A 21331-nucleotide genomic window follows, 5' to 3' on the forward strand; every position below is an offset into this window, starting at 1 on the left:
TATCTTCTACGCCATCTTCCATCAATCTTTCTCCTGTCCACGAATCTCCACCATTTGTTTTCTTTTGTTTCAGTCACTGCCTTCTCTGTAACTCACGTTGTCCTTTTAATCCTACTTTGCTCTCTGCAGCACGTTGACTCCATTCATCACTCCACATATCCCTTTTCTCTTCCTTCTCTTGAGCCACCTTGCTCTAGACACTCTCTTGACCTGAGTTCTGCCAACCTCTTAGAATCTTGACCTATGCCAAACTCAGCACCATCATCTGGTTTAGCATCAATGACAAGACTAAGGTCAGTCCTGAAGCTTTTCTTTTTATTGTCGTGGGATCCAAAATATATTGCTGTCCATATAGCTATCACTATTTAATCCTTTGACTCTGGTGAGTTAAGTTCAAGTTATTTTCTCTACCACTTACTAGTTGGCTGATTTTTAGGGAGATCTATAACCAGCCTCTTTTACCCTTAATTTTCTCACCTGTAAGTGGAGGGAATTGGAAGCCTTAATGAGCCAGCAGGTGTAAATGAAAGTATCTAGTGCTGGTTGGGCGTCAATGATGGCTCTGTAATCCCAGCACTTTGGAAGGTCAAAGTGAATGGGTTATTTGAGGTCAAGAGTTTGAGAATAGCCTGGCCAACATGATGAAACCCCATTTCTACTAAAAATACAAAAAAATTAGCCAGGTGTGGTGGCACTTGCCTGTAATCCCAGCTACCCAGGAGGCTGAGGCAGGAGAATTGTGTGAACCCAGAAGGCGGAGGTTGCAGTGAGCCAAGAACACACCAATGCACTCCAGCCTGAGTGATAGAGCGAGACTCCTTCTGAAAAAAAAAAAAAAAAGAAAGAAAATATCTAGTGCACGTAGTAGGTCATCAGTACTATTAGCACTTTCCACTTCCAAATGTCTATTTATTTGGTCCTTCTGCAATCTCTGTCTATTTACATTCATGTCTCCATTTCTCATTTCCATTTTCAGAACATTTCCACTATGTCTCATTTAGAGCAAACTTTTACAATTGTCTCTAACTTCTCTTTCGTGAAAAATGAAAGAATATTTTAATCACCGTTGTCGTTCTTCATTTCCACTTGCATCTGTTTGACTGATTTCTGCTTCATCCCGGCACTTCTCTGACTCTTTCCCTTAACAATTCTCAAATTTATTATCTTTTTTTCTCCAGCTCATACCTTTCACTACCTCCCACTTTCTCTGTCCCTGCTCCTCTAAATCAAACCCTTCTTGTTCTGTGATTTACTGCAGTCATTTTATATCCTTCTTACAGTCAGAATCCTCACAATACTCCTAAAAGTCTCTTTCCTCACTCATCCTTTTGCATTTTCTTTCTCAAGTCCACTCAAGTTTAATTCATCCTCATCATTCCTTTGCTTGTACCCAAATCTCTATCTTTTTGCCTACTTAATCATTTAATCTATTTGGGTTTCCTTTCGCCTCTATAACACTGTCGTCTTTCATCATTTAACATATATTAATGAGTGATGGAGTGATGTTTCTTTGGACTTTTTCTTCATACAAATTCTAATGCTGGTGTATTTTCAGCATCCTCTTCCTGGGTCCCATTGACTTTAAATCCTTTCTGAAATATTTTCTAGCTGGGAACCTGCTTTAGTTAGAAGTAAAGGGGAAAAGGGGGGCCTGCAGTATCTGTTCTGTATTTATTCAAGCTAAACTGCTAATGTGGTGCATTCAAACGCATATTACTGATGAAAAGCATAAGCTTTATTCTCTACTATAGAGTACTGGGTCATTCTCCTTTCTGCAGCACACTATTTTTATTATATTTTGAACTGGTGAAGACGATGTCAGCCTAGGTTCACTGTTTCCTTAACATTTACTGAATGCCTACTATGTGTTGAATACAGGCTTCTTTTTTTTTTCTCATTTAATTTTTGCAAGTCTATGAATTTGGGATTTTTAATCATGTTTTACATGTGAAGCCCTGGAGCACCTTGAAAATGTACAGCCTGTAATATGTTGACAATTTATATCAAATAAAGTCCTTCTAACTTTTTTGAGGGAGACAGTAAAGTATAAGAGTAAGTTTCAGGCCGGGCGCGGTGGCTCATGCCTGTAATCCTAGCACTTTGGAAGGCCAAGGCATGGGGATCACAAAGTCAAGAGATTGAGACCATCCTGGCCAACATAGTGAAACCCCATCTCTACTAAAAATACAGACATTAGCCGGGTGTGGTGGCGGGTGCCTGTAGTCCCAGCTACTCGGGAGGCTGAGGCAGGAGAATTGTTTGAACCTGGGAGGAGGAGGTTGCAGTGAGCAGAGATCGGGCCACTGCACTCCAGCCTGGTGACAGAGTAAGACTTTGTCTCAAAAAATAATAATAATAAATTAAGACTTGCATACTTTATAATAGGGATGGTGACAACCACTTTGCAGGAGTGTTAGTCAACATTTGTCTTCCCTCCTAAATTAGAGTTTTCAGAAGGGCAGGAATTCTATCATTCTTGTTCCCTGCTGTCTTGTATATATTAGGCCAGCTTATTGTTGAATAAATAATAAATGAATGTATGCTAAAAGTACAATTTTTTTGCATAAGACAACACTGGCTTTGAATTTCAGCTCTGCCACGTTACAAATTTGTGACCTTGAACATACTAGGGAGAAAGCAGATACCTTGTAGCAGTCTGCATCTTTAAACTTTGTTGATATATGATGTCCCATACATGTTGTTTTTAATTTTTGTATAATATTTTTAGCAATATTCAGAGCCAAGAAAGCCAAGGTTCAAATCCCAGTTCTCCTACTTCCTAGCTTTTATGCCTTAGGCAAGTTACCTATCTCTTCAAGTATCATTTCTTCATCTGTAAAATGGAAAGAATATTATCTCTCTACTATACTCATAGGCAGGTGCCAGTGCAGTTAATAATATGGAAGGAACACCTGAGAATGCCTGATTTCAAGTCCTCTGCACTTTTTACTGCACAAAACTCTCATTGTCCTGACTTCCAACTTTAAAGACTGCCCTCATTGTTTCTCTCACTATCTTAAGAGCTTTATATAAACTTAACTCCCAGAACCATGCCTGGATGTTTCTCAAGGAGGCAGAGGCCATCCCCCAACTCCTGACCCAGTTACCAAGTTCTGTTTGATGACTATTGTATGATAATCCACAGACTCAGCAAAGCTGGGGCTCTGCAGGTTCCCTGTGACTCCTGAAGCTTCAGCCATACTCCATCTCATTCCAAGAGGCTTTCAGTGAAATCTATGGAAAGTTATGGGAAGTCCCTCTGCCCTTCCTCCCAGATCTAGGGCACTATTTTTTTTTTTTAAACTGAGGCTCTGGTGTAGAGAGAGAAAAAAATCTAAATTCAAAGGATCTCCATCTCTTTTCTCACTCCTTCCCTCCCTCCCTCCCATTTGTTCATTGTCTTTTCTTCACAGAATACTGGGAAATACTATTTTCAAGGCATGAGGGTAACGGTGATGAACAAGACTGAAAACGATTCCTACACTCATGACGCTTACAGTCTAATCAAGAGATAGACAAATACAAATAATCAAAAATAAATATATGACTTCAAGTTTTTAAATGTGCTATGCTGGAAAGGTATATGGTTCTATGAAACAGAATAATGAGAGAGGTCTTCATTTATATTTTGGGGCTAGGTAATTTATCTCTGAGAAAATCACAATTCATTAGAAACAAAAATGGATGAATAGGAATCATTATGACAAAGGAGGATTCCAGTGAAAATTCCAGGCAGAGGGAGCCCCAGGCACAAAATGCTGTTAGATAGAATGTGGCAAGTTCTAGGAACCAAACATCGGAAGTCAGTATGTCTGGAGAGTTGAGAGGGAAGACTAGAAAAGAATGAAGTGAGTCTTAGAAAGTTAGCATGGCTGAAGCTATTCAGGCCTATGTAGGCCATGATAAGGAGTCGGGTTCTAATTCTAATTTAAGTGGAAAGCCATGAATAATTTTAAGACAGGGGGTGACATAATCAGAACTAATTTTTTTTTTGAGATGGAGTCTTGCTCTGTTTCCAGGCTGGAGTGCAGTGGCACGATCTCAGCTCACTGCAATCTCCACCTCCCAGGTTCAAAGTATTCTCCTGCTTCAGCCTCCTGAGTAGCTGGGACTACAGGTGCATGACGGCACATGCAGCTATTTTTTGTATTTTTAGTAGGGACAGAGTTTTACCATGTCAGCCAGGATGGTCTCAATCTCTTGATCTCATGATCTGCCCACCTCAGCCTCCCAGATTGCTGGGATTACAGGTATGAGCCACTGCACCTGGCCCAGAACTACATTTGTTTAGTGTTACTTTGGATCTAGGAGAGGATGGACTGGTGTAGTGCAAGAGAGGATCGAGGAATCTAACGCAGAGCCTGTCACAGCTGTCCACATGTGAACTCATCCAGGAGGCAGACTTGCCCATTACAACCTCTCCCAACATGGGGTCCTGTTGCTTTCTCACCCTGAGAGTGGAGAACTCATTATCTTCACTGAAAAATGGTTCTACCTGTGGTTGACCTTGACCAAAAGAATGTACTGATTTATATCTTCTTTATTGATGTATCATGTATTGATTCAAATTCAATTTTCTGGGGAAACCACAGGGAACAAACTTTGTGAAAATTCTCTAAGTCTTTGAAGGCATCTACCTCTTTCTCCTTTTCAAGGAATGACTGCCCTTGTCAGCTGCCTCTACTATTCTCTGCCTGGGTTTTAGAAGCAACAACAACAAGAAACAATAATTAACAACAACTTCCATTTACATTGCATGCTTCTACATTCATTGTCATGACATTTGATTTCCACAAAACCATATGAAGCCAACAGAACAGGAAATTTTAGCATCAATTAACAAATCACATAAAGAACACTCAAAGATGTAATTTGCCTGAGAAAGGACAGATAATCACTGGCAGAATCGAGTCCTGAATCCAGTCACAACTCAACTCCTACTTCAATCTTCTTTTCACTGTAGAATGAGCATGGAGCACAGATGGAGGAGAAGCTTATAGGTTCTGGCATCGGATTGATTGTCTAAGTTCAAATTCTGACTCTGATATTTGCTGCGTGACCTTAGGAAAAGTACTTAACCTCTCTGAACTTTGATTTCTTTATCTGAGAACAAGAGTACCTACCTCATGCAGTTGGATGAGGATTAAATGAGCTAGAAGACTAAAAGCATGAAGCACAGTGTCTTGCCTATATTACTAATCAATAAATGGTCACTATTATCTACATCTTCAATCATCTTGGTCAAAAGCCACAGTAGCAAAATAAAAGTTGCTACAGATTTGGTATAAGGTGGTTTAGCTTAGAAGAGTAACTCTGCCGCAGTATTATAAATAAAGTTTAATCAGTGACTTAGTTCTTCATCTGTAAAATGGGAATAATCATATCTAGCTCACAAAGTTGTTCAAAAAAATAACAAGAGAAATTGCGTAGCCCCAAGTATTATGTACTCAATAAATGTTACTTTCCGTTCTCTCTGCTTTGCTTTAACATTATTTCCCCTAGGAAGACTTCACTGAGGCCGTAGACTGGGTTAGGTACTCTTCCTCTCTTTGCTCTTAGCACTTGGCCTTTATCTGGAGCAGAACATAGATCATGCTACAGTTCATGTATCTACTCATCTGTTTCCACTTTGAAACTGGAGCTGCTCCATGTGCCAGCTAACTGTTCTAAGCACCTTGCAAATAACAGCCTAGTGAATCCTCATATGAACCCTACGAAGGAGTTCATGATCCTCCCGCTTCATACCAATTAAGAAATAAGGAAAGGAGAGATTGAATCAAGTGTCTCAGGTTGCATGTCTGGCATGCAGGGGGTGCTCACTTATTGCTTGTTCGATCATTGCAGATGCCATCCCCTGAAAGGGGACTCTCAGGGCTCTCTTCTCCAAATAACTCATTCACCTTAATTTCCATATTGACATTTCCTCCATCGTAGCCGATTCACTGATTGATTGGTGGATAGACCGCTATCACCAAAGTAAGAGGAAAGGTATTTTACTAGTCTTGTTCATTGTTGTAGTACCCAGCTCCTAGGATAGACCCTGACACACAGGAGGTGCTCAATGAGTATTTGCTGAGTAAATGAACAAATGCATGCATTTCTTAATTGCTTAATTTCTTCCATAACTTAAACACCATGGCCTGTCTCAAACCATATGTCCATACATTCCTGCAAAACTTTGTAGCATTTTAAACTGGAGATAGGTTAGGAATGAGGAAGACCATAAAGACAAGAAAAGAATATTCCCTTTTGCTCTGCACTGAGTCTCCTGGACTCTAAACAGCGTCACTTGTCTCCCAGCAGCTGGCCAGCAGGTGCGAAGGGACCCTCCCCTCAGAAGGCAGGAGGAATCTCTGCTCAAGGTGACAGGAGCAAGGCAGGAGGAAGCTGCACAGGGAAGAGATATACTGCAGTCATGGCATTAAACCTGCGGTTTGCGATGCCCACTAAGATTCACTGGGAAAAAATAATACTTGAAAAAAGTGTAATGTCTAGTATTTATCACCTCGGTCTACTGGTAGTTCATTCTCCCTGACATCTATGGAGATTCTTAGGAACTAATATATTGTCTAACACCTACCCTGCCACCAGTGCACTATGCACTCTTTTTTGTTAGCTTTCATTCTCACCTGTTATTCTCTAATTTTTGTTGCTTTAGGTCTTATGTAACCCATGAGCATGGCGTTCAAGTTCCCAAACAACCTTTCTGATCTACTTTCTTGTTTTTGTTCCTATAACCTATGCCCTCATCAAAATAAATGTCCTTACTGTTCTCTCTGTACACATTCCAAATTCCCTGTTACCTCAGTCTAAGTTATTTTTCTCTGAATAGCACTCTGCGTGCACATACAGCAGCCATACTTCAGGGGCATTTTTGATTCTTATCATACCCTGTATATGGAATAGTTTTTTCCCCTTGTATGTGATCATTCCTCATGTAACCTATTTATTACGTTTAATAAGTTCTATCATATATGCTATTATAGTCAAGGCTTCGATGAGGATAACTGAAAATGGTCTCTGCACTCATGAAGCTTACAGAAAATATTCACTCTTTCTCCTGTCACTTCCCATAGCCCACTGATGGTGAGCATGGCTATGTGACATAAAATCTGGTGGCGAAATACTGGCAGTCATGATCTGAACTGAGGCTTGCAAAGTGGGGCTGCCTCTTTGTTTTTTTGCCATTGCCGTGAGAGAAACATGTTCTGCCTTGCTTGCTGGTCCATGTAGGGTGACAGACATACATGGGTATGACCTAACCTGAAGTTTGAAGACAAGCCTCGCCAAGATAGCCTAAATCAGCAGATTCTCCCAGCCTACTTTCAGATGTTTGAATGAGAATAAAGGATTGCCATTTTAATCCACTGTTTCACGGTGGTTTTTTCACACAGCATTATTGTGGTAACAAATGACTGGTATGAAGTCTTAATTTCAATCCTATACTCTACATTTCTTGAAATTAGAGATCATCTGATTCTTTTTTTTAACTCATGCAAAGTGCCAAGGCACAATCCTAATGCATATTTATGGAACAAATGAACAAATGAATAAATGAATGATTAAAGAGCTCCAGTGAGAGACTCAAGATCCAGGGAGATTAAAGTACTTATAAGTTCAACAAGAATTTATCAAATACTTATTTTGTGTCAGGTATTGTGCTAGAGGAAGGGTATTCAGTGGTAGACAAACAGGACTTGGCGTCTAGGTGCCACTTGGTGGTTCAGGAAAGCTTGAGGCCCGGAGATTCATAATGCAGTCAATGCACAAATTCTGATTATCCTTGAATTGCATGCGAGGGCACCAAAATAATCAGAGAAGTGATAATGGATAGGAAAGAGCAGAAAGATCCTTCTGTCACTGCTGATTCCCATTATCTCAGGTTAAGAACAAATTCCAGACAGATGGGGAGGCATTTGCATCCTTTTGAAGAAAATGAGTTAGTAGAAGCTGGCCTATGGGATAAAATGAAAATCTCTGGGGATAGGTATTGGTTGGTCATTTTCTGATTGCTGAATGACACCTCTGTCACTTTGTGCTATTACGTGGAGGCCATCAGCATGCTAAGTCTAAATGTCGTTACCATCTGTGAATCAAAAACCTGGATCCATGACGACCAATCTGACAGTGTGGCCTCAACGTCCACCAGGGACTCTGTCTGAACCTCGATAAAAATTACTCTATGTCTCTTTTCTGAGAGCTTTTCCTGATTGTTAAGCATTACTGTCACACTCTCCTGCCTACCCTACCTACTCATTCCAAAGGTGTTGTCAAGGTAGCTGTGGCGGATGCCTTCCATTTCCCAACAGAAGAAGCTCTAGGTACCAGAGACATGTTGCCAAAATTCTTAAGTAATAGAAAGCATCAACAGAGCCAAGCATTAAGTCCAGCTTCTCTTGCCCTGGACACTAGCCACTGGGGAGCAGAATTCATCAAAGATGTGCTTTAATATCACCCACAATATTTTGTATGTGTATGTCTATTTTTTGAAAGAGCAGGTGGCTAGGACAGATGGACTATTAGAGAGAAAAGGCAACTTTTGCAGGGCTCAAAACATGACCCTTCAGAAGAAATGCATGACTATCTCCAAAACTAGCACCTTTCAACTTGAAATAATAAGTTGGGACATTTTACCCTCTTCCATTTATGAGCAGATTCTAATGAGGACGGGAGCCATAAAGAAACAAACTTTCAGCTTAGGTAGACACATATTTACAGGGATCTACTTTCAAATCACTATGCAACTTAAATATGACAATGTACATGCACTATTTAGTACACAATTTGGCCTGTGGCAATAACAACAAAAATAATACCATTTATTGAGTACCTGCAATATACCAAGCAGTATTTTATTTTATTTTATTTATTTATTTTTTTTTTGGGAGGAAAGGAGAAAGGCAGGAAGGGAGGGAAGGAGGAAGGGAGGGAGGAAGGAAGGGATGAAGGAAGGAAGGAAGGGAGGAAGGGGGGAGGGAGGGAGGAAAGGAGGGAAGGGAAGGAAGGAAATCAAGCAATGAGAGAGACATTGCCGACCTGGATCTAGAGGTTTACAAGTTGATTTCCTTCTTTCTTTTTCTTTTCTTCTTTTTTTTTTTTTTGAGAGAAGGAAAGAAAAAAAATGAGTGAAGGAGAGGAAGAAAGAGGAAGGGAAAGAGCGAGGGTGAACGGAAATATTGCTTTATTCTGAAAAAAATGGGTATTAATAATGGCCAATCAATGTTTCATTTAAACCTATGAGTAGGTGTGATGTGGTATTGACAAGAATGTATATTTTGTGTTTTTGAAGTGGAGAGCTCTATAAATATTTATTAAGTTTACTTGTTCTGGATCTGAGTTCGAGTCCTTGATATCCTTATTAATTTTCTGTCTCATTGAATCTAAGTCTCTATGTATCTGGGTGTTAGGATCATTAGCTCTTGTTGTTGTATTGATCCTTTTACCACTATATCTTTGTTGCTTTAAAATCTATTTTATCCGATACGAGAATTGCAACTCCTGCTTTTTATTTATTTATTTATTTATTTATTTTTGCTCTCCATTTGGTTGGTAAATCTTTCTCCATCCCTTTGTTTTGAGTCTTTGTGTATCCTTGCATGTGAAATGGGTCTGGATGTAACATGCCATTGGGTTTTGGCTGTGTCTTTTGATTGGGGGATTTAGTCAATTTAAATTTAGGGTTACTGCCATTTGATGTTAACTGGCTGTTTTATCCATTCATTGATGTAAATTCTTCTTTATGTTGGTGCACTTTACTTTTTGGTATATTTTTAGAAAGGCTAATACTGGTTGTTTCTTTCTGTGTGTAATGCTTCTTTCAGAAGCTCTTGTAAAGCAGGCCTGGTGGTAATAAAATCTCTGAGTACTTACTTGTTCATAAAAGATTTTATTTTTCCTTCAGTTGTGAAGCTTAGTTTGGCTGGATATGAAATTCTGGGCTGAAGGTTCTGTTCTTTGAGGATGTTGAATATTGGCCCCCACTCTCTTCTGGCTTGTAGAGTTTCTGCTGAGAGATCTGCTGTAAGTGTGATAGGCTTGCCTTTGTGGGTAACCTGACCTTTCTCTCTGGCTGCCCTTAGTATTTTCTCCTTCGTTTCAACCCTGGTGAATCTAACGATTATGTGCCTTGGGGTTGCTCTTCTTGAGGAATATCTTTGTGGTGTCCTCGGTATTACCTGGGGTTGAATATTGACCTGCTTGCTAGTTCAGGAAAATTTTCCTGAATAATATCCTGAAGGGTATTTTCCAGCTTGGATTCATTCTCTCCGTCGCATTCAGGTACACCTATCAAACGTAAATTTGGTCTTTTCACATAGTCCCGCATTTCTTGGAGACTTTGCTCATTCCTTTTTATCCTTTTATCTCTAATCTGGTCTTCTTGTTTTCTTTCATTAAGTTGGACTTGGACCTCTGTTATCCTTTCTTCTGCTTGAACAATTCGAGTGTTTAAACCTGTGCCTACTTCTCGAAGTTCCTGTATTGTATTCTTCAGTTCCATTAATTCAGTTATATTCCTCTCTAAGTTGTCTATTCTCAATAGGATTTCATCAAACATTTTTTCAAAGTTCCTAGTTTCTTTACGTTGGGCTACAACATGTTCTTTTAACTCACAGAAGTTTCTTATTATCCATTCCCTGAAGCGTGATTCTGTTATTGGGATGTGCTCGTTCTCCATCAAGCCTTGTTCCATTGTTGATGTGGAACTGTGATCATCTTTAGAGGGAGAAGCATTCTGATTTTGAGTATTCTCAGCCTTTTTACGCTGGTTTCTTCCCATCATTGTAAATTTATCCTCCTGTCATCTTTGAAATTACCAACTTTCAGATTAGGTCTCTTGAGTGGATGTCCAAGTTGTTAGTTCCCAGGGCCAGAACAGCAGCATTAAGACTGATGGTGCTTTTCTGCCCAGGATTCTCCTGTCTGGCTTCCTTCTTGTGTCCGTAATAGGCGACTCTGCCTTCCCTGGGCTCTAAACCTCGGTCAGAAGGGGAACCAGTCTCATTTACTCTGCGCCGAGAGCTGCCACGCTGAGGTGCCATTACAGCCACTGTGCCGGCCTCAGGAGTCGTGCTGGGGACCCATGTGGGTCCTCCAAACCTTGGTCAGAAGGGGAGCCGGCCCTGTTTACTCTGCTCCGAGAGCTGCTACGCTGAGGTGCCGGCGAAACTGCTGCGCCGGCCACAAGAGTTGCACTGGTGACCCGTGTGACTCCTCTACTGGGGATCTTCTGCTCCGTGAGTGACCAGAATTTGTCTGAAAGTGTGGCGTCCTCTAGTTCTCTGCGCTTTCACTGAGAGCTGCAATCCCGAGATGTTAGCGATCGGCCATCTTGGATCATTCTCCCCAAGCAGTATTTTAAAGGCTGCAGAAGCACCGTCTCAATCAGCTCTTTCAACAACTTTAAGAGCCGGGAACCTTAACTATTGTCATTTTACATATGAAGAAGCTAAAGCTCAGAGAGACAAAATTCCTTATCCAGATTCACTTGGCTAGTGATGGGGCCAGGATTTAATCTCATGCAGTCCAGAGCTCCTGGTTTCAGCCACCACTTCACATTCTCTCTCATAATTGAGAAGAAACAAACATCATTCTCATCATTGTCATCATTTTCAATCATAATCATAATAAACAAGTGCTATAACAAGAAAAGTCACTGAACGAGGGTAGTTTTCTAGAAGATTATCACTAAAAGAAACTGTTGATTGAAATGAAGATGCAAATTTAACTGTGGCTGTAGGGGCAAAATTGGAGATAGGTAAAAAGAAACGGAAAGTTCTTTACAGTCCAAAATACTTGCTTTTGACTCCCCCATGCAGCAGCCTAGGCAAGGTACTCCCAAGTCAATTGAAAAATGGAATGCAGTAGCCTATGTTATGGCCCCAGTTCTTCACCTCTCCCCTATCTACAACCTCTGCCCTGTGATTTTGCAATTTCTCTTACTAAACAGGCAGAGTCTATTTTCCCACTGTTTAAGTCAGGGCTTGGCCATGTGAACAAGGTAAAATCCATCTTGAGCCAGTCCTGTGTGTTTCTGTTTACTGTATTATGCTACTACAATCACCAGGGGAAACCCATGCCTGGGCCAGCCTACCCATTCCAGAAGGAGGATGAAAAATACATGTAACTGAGATTTCCTAGGTAAGGGGTCTCAGCCAAGCCCAGCCTAGAACTGAATCCCAGCTGACTTGAAGACTCATGGATGAGCCCAACCCTGATCAATAGACCCCCAACCAACCCACTGACATGTAAACTATGATTATAAATAATTGTCGCGTTAAGCCTCTGCACTCTAGGGTAATTCATAATGCAGTAACAGGTCACTGGCACAGAGAATAATCATACATACACATGCCCAGTGCTGGCATATAGTAGCTATTGAAAAAAAGAATAGTCCCCTTTCATACCTTGTTAACCAATCAGAAAAGTCCCAGCTCATCCCAGTGAAAGTTGCAAAATTATGTTAAGACCATTAGTCACAAAGATGGAGGAAGCGAGCTCAGGAATACCATTTATCAATGCTTCTACTTTGGCTCTTTGCTGAGGTGAGAGAAGCAAAGCAATGACTGGAATGTGGAACTCATGCACCAGCTCCACCAACAACACACAGGTGGCCTGACAGTCTCAGAGCAGGTTTTCCTGGAATAATTATTCCCATTGCCACGATTGGTTATTTATATGTCAAAGTCACTTCCCCTTTTCACTCCTTTTTCATTTCTGTAAAAATGACAGTGCTTGATTTAGCTCTTGGAAGAGGATGGGGAGTTTGGGAAGGAGAAGAGACATGGAAGAGAAAGTAAAGAGAGGAAGGAAACAAAATTATTCACCCAAATGGGCTTTACAAATATAAAGTGCTAATGAAATTCGAAATAACAACAATAATTATGCTTCCAAGGCCAAAGCCTCACATTTCTCACCATGAATATTCATTCCCTGTTATCTTTCTAAGGAAGGAAAATTGGGTGAAATAGCAACATGCATGTAGGGTGTTGTTGTGTGTATGCGCTTTCTTTTTTTCTATTCTATTTTTACCTGGACCAAGGCCAGCCCCTGGCGTGAGACTCTATTTCAGTATTTTTGTAGCTGTGATTTGTGTTTCACTGGGTGTCCATGTGCAGACATCTTAAGTGGAAGATGCTTAAAACGTCAATAAAATGTAAGTTAAAAAGAAGTGTGTGGGTGGGGGAGCTGAAACAGCTCTTTTGTAGCTGCTAAATGGTCACAGGTGGAATATCACTTTGACTTAGAGCTTGGCAGCCAGGAATCTAAAGGAGGGCATCCACTGCAACTTCTATCAACTGGTATGGAAGATTAGGAGGTTATTACTAAGTTGTCAATAGAGGGGTGCAGTTTGTTGGTGGAAGTGGTCTTCAATTGACGTCTAAGTGCAGAAGTTACATTTGTGCAACAATAGTCAGTATAATCAACTGTAAATGTATATACAATATATTAGCCTGTTCAGGTTGTCATAACAAAATCCCACAGGCTGGGTGGTTTAAACACCAGAATTTTATTCTCTTACAGTCCTGGAGGCTGGAAATCCAAGATCAGGGTACCATCTGGGTTAGTGTCTGGTGAGGGTTCTCTCCCTGGGTTGTAGGTGGCACTTTGTGTCTTCACAGAGCCTTTCCTTGGTACATGTGCTCAAAAGGAGGAGAGAAAAGGAGAGAGGGAGAGAGAGAAGGGGAGGAAAGGGAAGAGAGAGTGAACAAGAGAGAAAATGAGAGAAAGAGAGATAAGAGAAAGATACCTTCTTCATCTTCTTATAAAGTCACTAACCCCATCAGATTAGACTCCCATTCTCATGACCTTCTAAAAGCCCTTTCTCCAAATACAGTTACAGAGCTTCAACATACAAATTTTGAGGAGGCATAATTCAGTTCATAACATACAATATAGTCAGCTGTCCCTGCTGGCTCTTGTGAAGGTGGCATGATTCCCGTTGTCACCAAAGAGAAAATAAAAAAGCTGTGATGCAATAACTGGCCTATATTTCATGACTTGGAGTCAGAATGTCACCATTGATAATACCCTTCCTGAGGGGGTGGGAGGAATTGCGGGGAGGAGTGGAAGAGTGAAAAAAGACTCACATCCTTCAGCAAGTCCCATGGGAACAACTAGGGCTAGGAGCTGTGAGCCGGAGGGCTCCCTTTCCCAGGTCTCTGAAAAGTAGGCAGGTTCGTCTAAGTCAGTGGTCAGGCAGATAGCCTAGGAGACAGGGGAGGGGCCTTGGGGAATTGCTGAGTGCTGATGTGTTCTGGGAGGAAGAGGCGCCTCAGTCAGTGGGCTGATGGGGGAGAGAGAGATAAAGCATAATAGCATGACATATGTTGACATGTTGACCTATTAACACTTTCTAAAATACAGCTCTGCTGATGTCACCCACAACTTTGCTCAAAAACTGTCAGCAGCTCTTCGGTACCTTTATAATAATGGCATTAACATGCATTAATATGGCATTCATGGCTTGGCTTGCTATGCTTTCAACTAACTCTTGCAGTTTTGAGGGGATGACAGTCAGATCTAACATTTAGAGAGGGCTTATTTGGGACAGCCACTCTCATAAGCCCTCTACACATAAAAACTCATTTAATTCTGATAACAAGCCAAGGAGGAGAGTTGCTATCCTCATTTGAAAGGTGAGAAGAATGGGGCTTATGGAAGTTGGTGACTCAGCCAAGGTCACACAGCTAGTAAACACTAGAGCTGGGATTCAAACCCAATTAGTCTAACTCCAGAGCAATAATCATAAATACTGTATGATATGCTTTTTCATGCACTTTAATGAGAGAATCCCTGGCCTGCTCCCAACCATATCCCATATTTTCTGTTCCTGTAGTGTTCAACCTCATCCCAACCACATCCCAATCTCTGCAGGTTCCAATTCTCATCAATATTCAAGGCCAAATTCAAGTGCACCTCCTCCATGAAAATGATCCTGTTTCCTTCCACTGTACGTGGTATCTCTTGATTCAGATCCCACTGAGAGCTTTATCTTTTCTTCTTTTGTGGTGACTGCCATTTGGGGGCTGAAAAGAAAATTGATATAACTGGAATGCAGTGTGTCAAATGACCATCAGATATGGCAGCACTGCAGTTCTTCTACAGGCTGAGTGCCATGCAGGCATGGGACACGTCAGCATGCCTCACAATGCCTAGAACAGTGCTCTCCACTTAGGAGTTGTATCTACAGGAATTAGTTGTGATTGCAAATAACAAAGACCCAAAATCAGTCAATTGAATAAGACAGAAATCTATCTCCCAAATAAAACAAGTCTACAGATGGAGTGGAATTGTTCTAAAAATTTCGTGGTCTTTGGGAATCCAGGTGGCTTTCATATTTCTGCTTCTTAAGCCCCAGGGTGGGGCTCTGGTCTTCATGGTCCAAAATGACTGAGTTCCAGCCATCACATGCATGATCTAAAGAGCAGGATGGAGTAAAAGAAGACTTCATGGAAGCAAAACACAACATTTCTGTGTATCTCTCATGAATCAGACTTACTCAGTTAGGCTTAATGTCAGAGAAGCTGGGGTGTTTTCTGGACACTTAGTATGGCCTTCTAGGTTAAAATGAGAATGATTTTGTTAAAGAAGAAGGGAGAAGTATGACCTACTATGATGAAAAGCAACCAGTAATCTCACCATAGTAGGTCCTTAGGGAATACTTAATTCAACAACTATTTATTGAAGCCTACTTTGTGTCAGTCCCCTTGTGAAACACTAAGGATACAGAATTTATCAAAAAACCAAGGTCCCTGTTTGTTAAAAGTTTATATTTTATTTGGGAAGATGAATAATAAAAATATTACTCACCAAAAATGTATGATGAGGGATAAAATAGGGTAAGAGCAGGATGTTATAGGAGCACTGAATTTATGAGGTGTTAACAGACTGCCTAATGGAATAAATGAATGATTTGAATACAAAGATCAAATAAACCCTTTTTTTTTTCTATTCTGGTAGGCATAGATGAGCAGGGGAAGACACATAGGAGCTGGCATAGTTGTTGTTGTAGTTGCTATTATTTGAATGTTCCCGACAAAACTCATGTTAAAATTTAATTTCCATTGTGATACTGTTAAGAAGTGGGATATTTAGAGGTGATAGGTTATGGGGGCTCTACCCTCATTCATGGATTAATACTTTATTGTTAGAGTGGGTTAGTTATAGAATTGGGCTCCTGATAAGAGAATAAGTATGCCCTTATCTTTATCTCTTGTAGTCACTTGCTTTCTTCTTTCCCCATGGGAGAATGCAACAAGGTCTTCACCAAGCAGATGCAAGCACCATGCCCTTGGACTGTCCATCCTCCAAAACCATAAGCCAAATATATGTCTTTTCTTTATAAATTTCCCAGTCTGTGGTATTCTATTATAGTAGCAGAAAATTGATGAAGCCAGAAGTTTTAGATGAAAGAATGTATTCAGATCTACCATATTCTGAATGTGGTTGGATTATTTGTTGTATTTGGGACAAATTACTTGATGCCTCCCAAACTTTGTTTTTGTAAAATTAAATTATATTGTTTTTTCATAGGGTTTTGGGAGGGTCTGATGTAGCATACAGTAGGTGCTCAACAAATGTTAACTTTTTTATTCAAAGCCAAAGAGATGCAGCCATTACCACACAGTGTAACCCCTTTCCTTCTTGCTTCTACCCTTCAACACTAGACCCAGAGTCCTCCAGCTTCTATGCAAGTTTGAAATGAAGCTGAGATTAATTTTTTTTCTTGAGTGGACATAAAGGGGTCTGTCCCTTAATTACTAGTCATTGCCCTTCACACACACACAAATGGTAACCCACTCAGCCCTTCAAAGCTTGCCCTTTGAAATGCTGAACTAGACATTGAACAGAAAGTATCTGCCAAAAGGCTTCTTTTCTTCACGAGATAAAAGCAACTTGAAATGCATGTAAGTCCCGTGCCCTTGTTAATTAATCAGGATTTGCATTAAAAGCTTAAATGTCTTTGAAGCAGGAAGCTCAGGGAACTGGAACCTTTTTTTTTTTTTCTGTTTGGTAGAGGGGAGATGGGTGGACAGGGCAGCCCAAAGAGGTGTGTTGGGGGTGGGGGTAACAGACAACCAGAACAGATGTAACAGACAAGGAGGAGACAGATTCCAAAGTGAGAGACCACCATGTTCTCTTGCAGGTTCCACCCTTCATCAAACATAAACTCAGGGCTCTGAACTATCAGTGTTTCTGACACAGTTTTCTAGCGATGTTCATTCATTCAGTAGGAGTTTATAGTGAAAACTTCTATTCATTCGTGCAACACATGATCAGTTGCCTTCCACTACATGCCAGGTTGTGATACAGTAGTGAATAAGACACAGTCCTTACCTTACCTTCTGAGTGGTACGACACAGTGATTCTCAAGTGGATGTGACTGCCCCCCAGGAGACATACAGCAATGTCTGCCGACATTCTTGGCTGTCATTACTGAGGAAGGTGCCACTGCCATCTAATGGGTAGAGGCCAGGGATGCTGCTAAACATCCTACCATATACAAGACAACCCTCACAACAAAGAATTGTTTGTTCCAAAATGTCAATTATACCAAGGCTGGGATACCCTCAGCAGGGAGATAAACATTTCAACAAGCAATTTCAGTAAAGCATAAGTGCCATATTGTAGCAGAAGCAACTAAGTGAGCATTGGGGAAAGCCTTCCTGTAAAGTAGTATGTAAGCTGAGACCTCAAAGATGAGCCACAGTGAAGGGCTGAGCCTGGCTGGCTGGGGCTAGGTGGGGCAAGCAGAGAGAATAGCATGTGTGGGAGCTCAAAGGCAGGAAGGTGCAAGAGGCCTTGAGAAGATGAGTGCTTCCTGTAAGTGGAAGCGGAAGCGAGGAGGGCAAAGGGCTTCTGCTTTTGGTGAGGCAGGCAGGCTAATGGGGCTGGAACAGGAGGGACTTGTGGCTCATATTTAGGAATAGGGTTTTGTTCTAAAATGTACTGCAGAGTCACTGAAGGATTTTAAACCAGAAAGTGACACGACAGAAATTTGTTATAGAAAAATACAAATGTACTGTTAGGCACTATTCTAGGTACTTGGGAGGAAATACAAAGATCATCTGTTCCTCGGCAGTCTGATAGGAAAAATAATATGTGCCCTCAAATTGGATCATTGTGATGCAAATTACATGTAAAAGAATTATCGAGACAGACCAGTTTCCATTTATAACGCAAGAGGAAATTGGTCCCTTTGGGGATCAAAAGGAACTGGGATCTTGGTGTTGAGCAAACTGGGGAGGTGATTAAGAGGCTGTACAGGAGGGAGTTACAGCTGAAGTCACAGTTAGGATGACAGAGCCCAACAACAAATGTGAAAGTACCAAAGAGAAGGTGAAGCTGGAAACAGAGAAATAAGTAATGAAGTTGGCTTTTGCTTAGTACTTTGCTTTGTCCAAACCAAGCATCTTCCCATTTCTTAAATGTAGTAGGTTCTCCCTTGTCTCCTAGATGTACTACTTGGAATACTCTGCCTTTCTAAACAGACTTTCACCTGATTAACACCTTCTTAGCCTATAGATCTCATAAATACCATATTGGACCTTTCCTGAAAATTTCTCCATAAATTCCTTAGTTTGAAGATTAAAATTATTTGTTTATAGCATCATTAGGTTCTAATCTTCAAGAGGGCAAAAGAGGAATTATTGTCCCTTACTATATCCCATAAGTTAGCATACTCCTAGTAAATAGCAAGTGCTTGGTAACTATATATTGACTTGGCTTGACGTTGGAAGGCAGGAGAATACAAATAAGGTGAAATCAAATCTGAAGAATGACTCAGGGTCAGGGTCAGAATTTCAGAACTGAGGCTGCAGACTCTAAGAGGGCTGGAATCCTATTTATTTGGTGCCAGCTGAATGCTGTTGGAGTTGGCATGCGTACGGAGAGCTCAGGGCCACATCAACAGAGTGAAACAAGTACACAGATTCAGAAGAAATTAATTCCTTCAGGAGGAGAAAGAAGCCCCAGAAAGTGATGTGAAGAAAGTGGCATTTTGGCTTAGCTGAATGGACAGACAGGCTTTGGTTCTGCTATTGGATGGCTCTCTTTACCTTGGCATATGTTGATGTGCCAAATTTCTCTCTCCACACTGCTGTCTCTGTCAGAGCGCAGGTGTGGCAGAGTATCGCCTAGGTTACTTCCCACAGAGGACAGCTACTATGAGCTGTTATGGGCTGGGATCTCCAGCGCATGCATTCAAAGCACAAAACACCTACAGCATATTCAAAACAGAGCACATTATGTATTCATGATCATGAATAGTGTATGTGTGTGTGTGTATCCATAAAAACTTGCATTTTGTTCAGGGTCTTAACTTAAAGAACTGCTACAACGAAATCTCATTTCTTCTGCATAGTAGTCATATGAGATAGGTGAGAAAGACATTGTTATGCTTTTATGACAGATGAGAAAGCAGGGGCATAGAGAGGCTAAGCACCTTTTCAGAGGTTACACAGCTATTGTTATGCAACCAGTGATGGAGCCCAGGCCTCTTAGTTGCCAATCAATCTAGCCCTTTCTGCCCAGTGTAGATGAACTCTCTAGATTGTGAGAAAATATGTTCGAATGTGTATGGAGAAGCAACTGCCATTAGCTCAACCTACTCTGGAATGTTTACTGGGATCTTACACAGTGACCACTTGACACATGAATCATCTTCACTTCAGAAGTTGTATCTTTCTGATTGATCTAATGAATTCATTTTTTCAATATAAACTCGAGATTCTCATATTTTGGTAACATGTTAGGGTCAATTTTATGAATAAACAAATCCTCGTTAATAACGTATAAACTTATATTCATCTAAATTTAAAAACAATTACATACCTGGCTTACCTTGAAATCAACTGAAATCAGTCACTAAGGAATAAATTTCTGCAGGGAAATTGTTTCTTCCTTGAATTTGAATGCTAGGACATATAATCATAAGGCTAATATTGAAGTAACCTGGTTAATGGCAAAACATACACACATATGTTTTTAGCTCTTAACTAGTCATGCGGCTGCTCAAAATCCTTTTAACTCAAACTTGGTGCAAATGCAAACACACTTGCATTCTCTATATTCCCCTCCCTTCAGTCTTTTTTTATTTTTCCTTTTTCATCTTGTCTTCCACTTATTTCTCTTTAAGGGAGTTTCTTCTCTCATAGTTTCTACGATAAAACCAATGACAAGGCAGGCTCACTAATTCTGAAGAAGAAGTAGTATGGGCAAAAGTTCCTTTACGTGGTCTGAGGTCTTTCAGCATAGAATGTTTTCAAGCATTTGTAGAAAGAAGTGCTCTTTTATGACGTTCATGTTATCTTTACTTTCCACTCTTGCTGCTTTATGCCCGCACTCACATACACACATGCTTGCAGAGACAGACACTGTTCCTCTGCAAACTTTGCCAAAACAGTGTTCTCCCACAGATAAATCATTTCCTTCCCAAGGAAGCAAATACCTTTGCCACATGGCTGGAGTGGGCGGGGTATTCTTCCCCCTGAAATACTCACCCTGACTGTCAATCATTTAGTGCTGAAACAAAGAGAGACTCTCTGAATGCTGAGCAGCCAAGAGAGCTGCCCACACTGGACATCAAGAGCAGGGCCCTTCCTCAAGGTGACTCCATTTGCCAGTTCTGGAATGACTAAATGGTCCTGAATCAGGACAGAGCTGATTAGTGGTGGTAGCCATCCAGACTGACTTTTATGTCTACATGAAGAGCAAAAAGCATGTATGAGCTTCCCAGAGCTAATATTGAAACTAAGCAGAAGTCTCAGACAGATGAATTAGGGCTGGGAGATCACATGGAGGGCATCTCCCTCCTCCCATATTAATCAAGGGGGAAAAAGAATCACATACAACATACTGATAAGTTGCAAATATATGAATGCTGATAATGTGCTTCCACTATTGCACAAAAGAGGAAAACACATAAATGGGTTAATTAGCTCCTATGCAGAATTTAATTAGAGCATCTTTGTTCACTCTGCTTCAGCTGGAATCTCAATTATCCATCTCTGTTTCTAGGATTTTTGAGCATGGATGTAAATTTTCACTCCGAGCTTCCCATCTGAAGCTTGGGGGTCTCAGCTGCCTTCCACATGGTAGCCGATTTCAACATAAAATTTTGATTCCTTTGAAGTCATCCCATTATCATGGAGAACAATGACTTTTAAGCACTCAGAAGATATTCTACATTGCACCTCCCTTACAGGTGTGTGATAATACACTGGCTTTTGAAAAGTTCAGAATGGAGCTAGGGCTAAGAATGCCATAATTTTTTTCCCATAAGATGAAACGATGATAAGTGACCTTGATTGTGTAATAACCGATTTAACCC

This window comes from Callithrix jacchus, chromosome 1, assembly GCF_049354715.1.
Source record: "Callithrix jacchus isolate 240 chromosome 1, calJac240_pri, whole genome shotgun sequence".
NCBI lineage: Eukaryota > Metazoa > Chordata > Mammalia > Primates > Cebidae > Callithrix > Callithrix jacchus.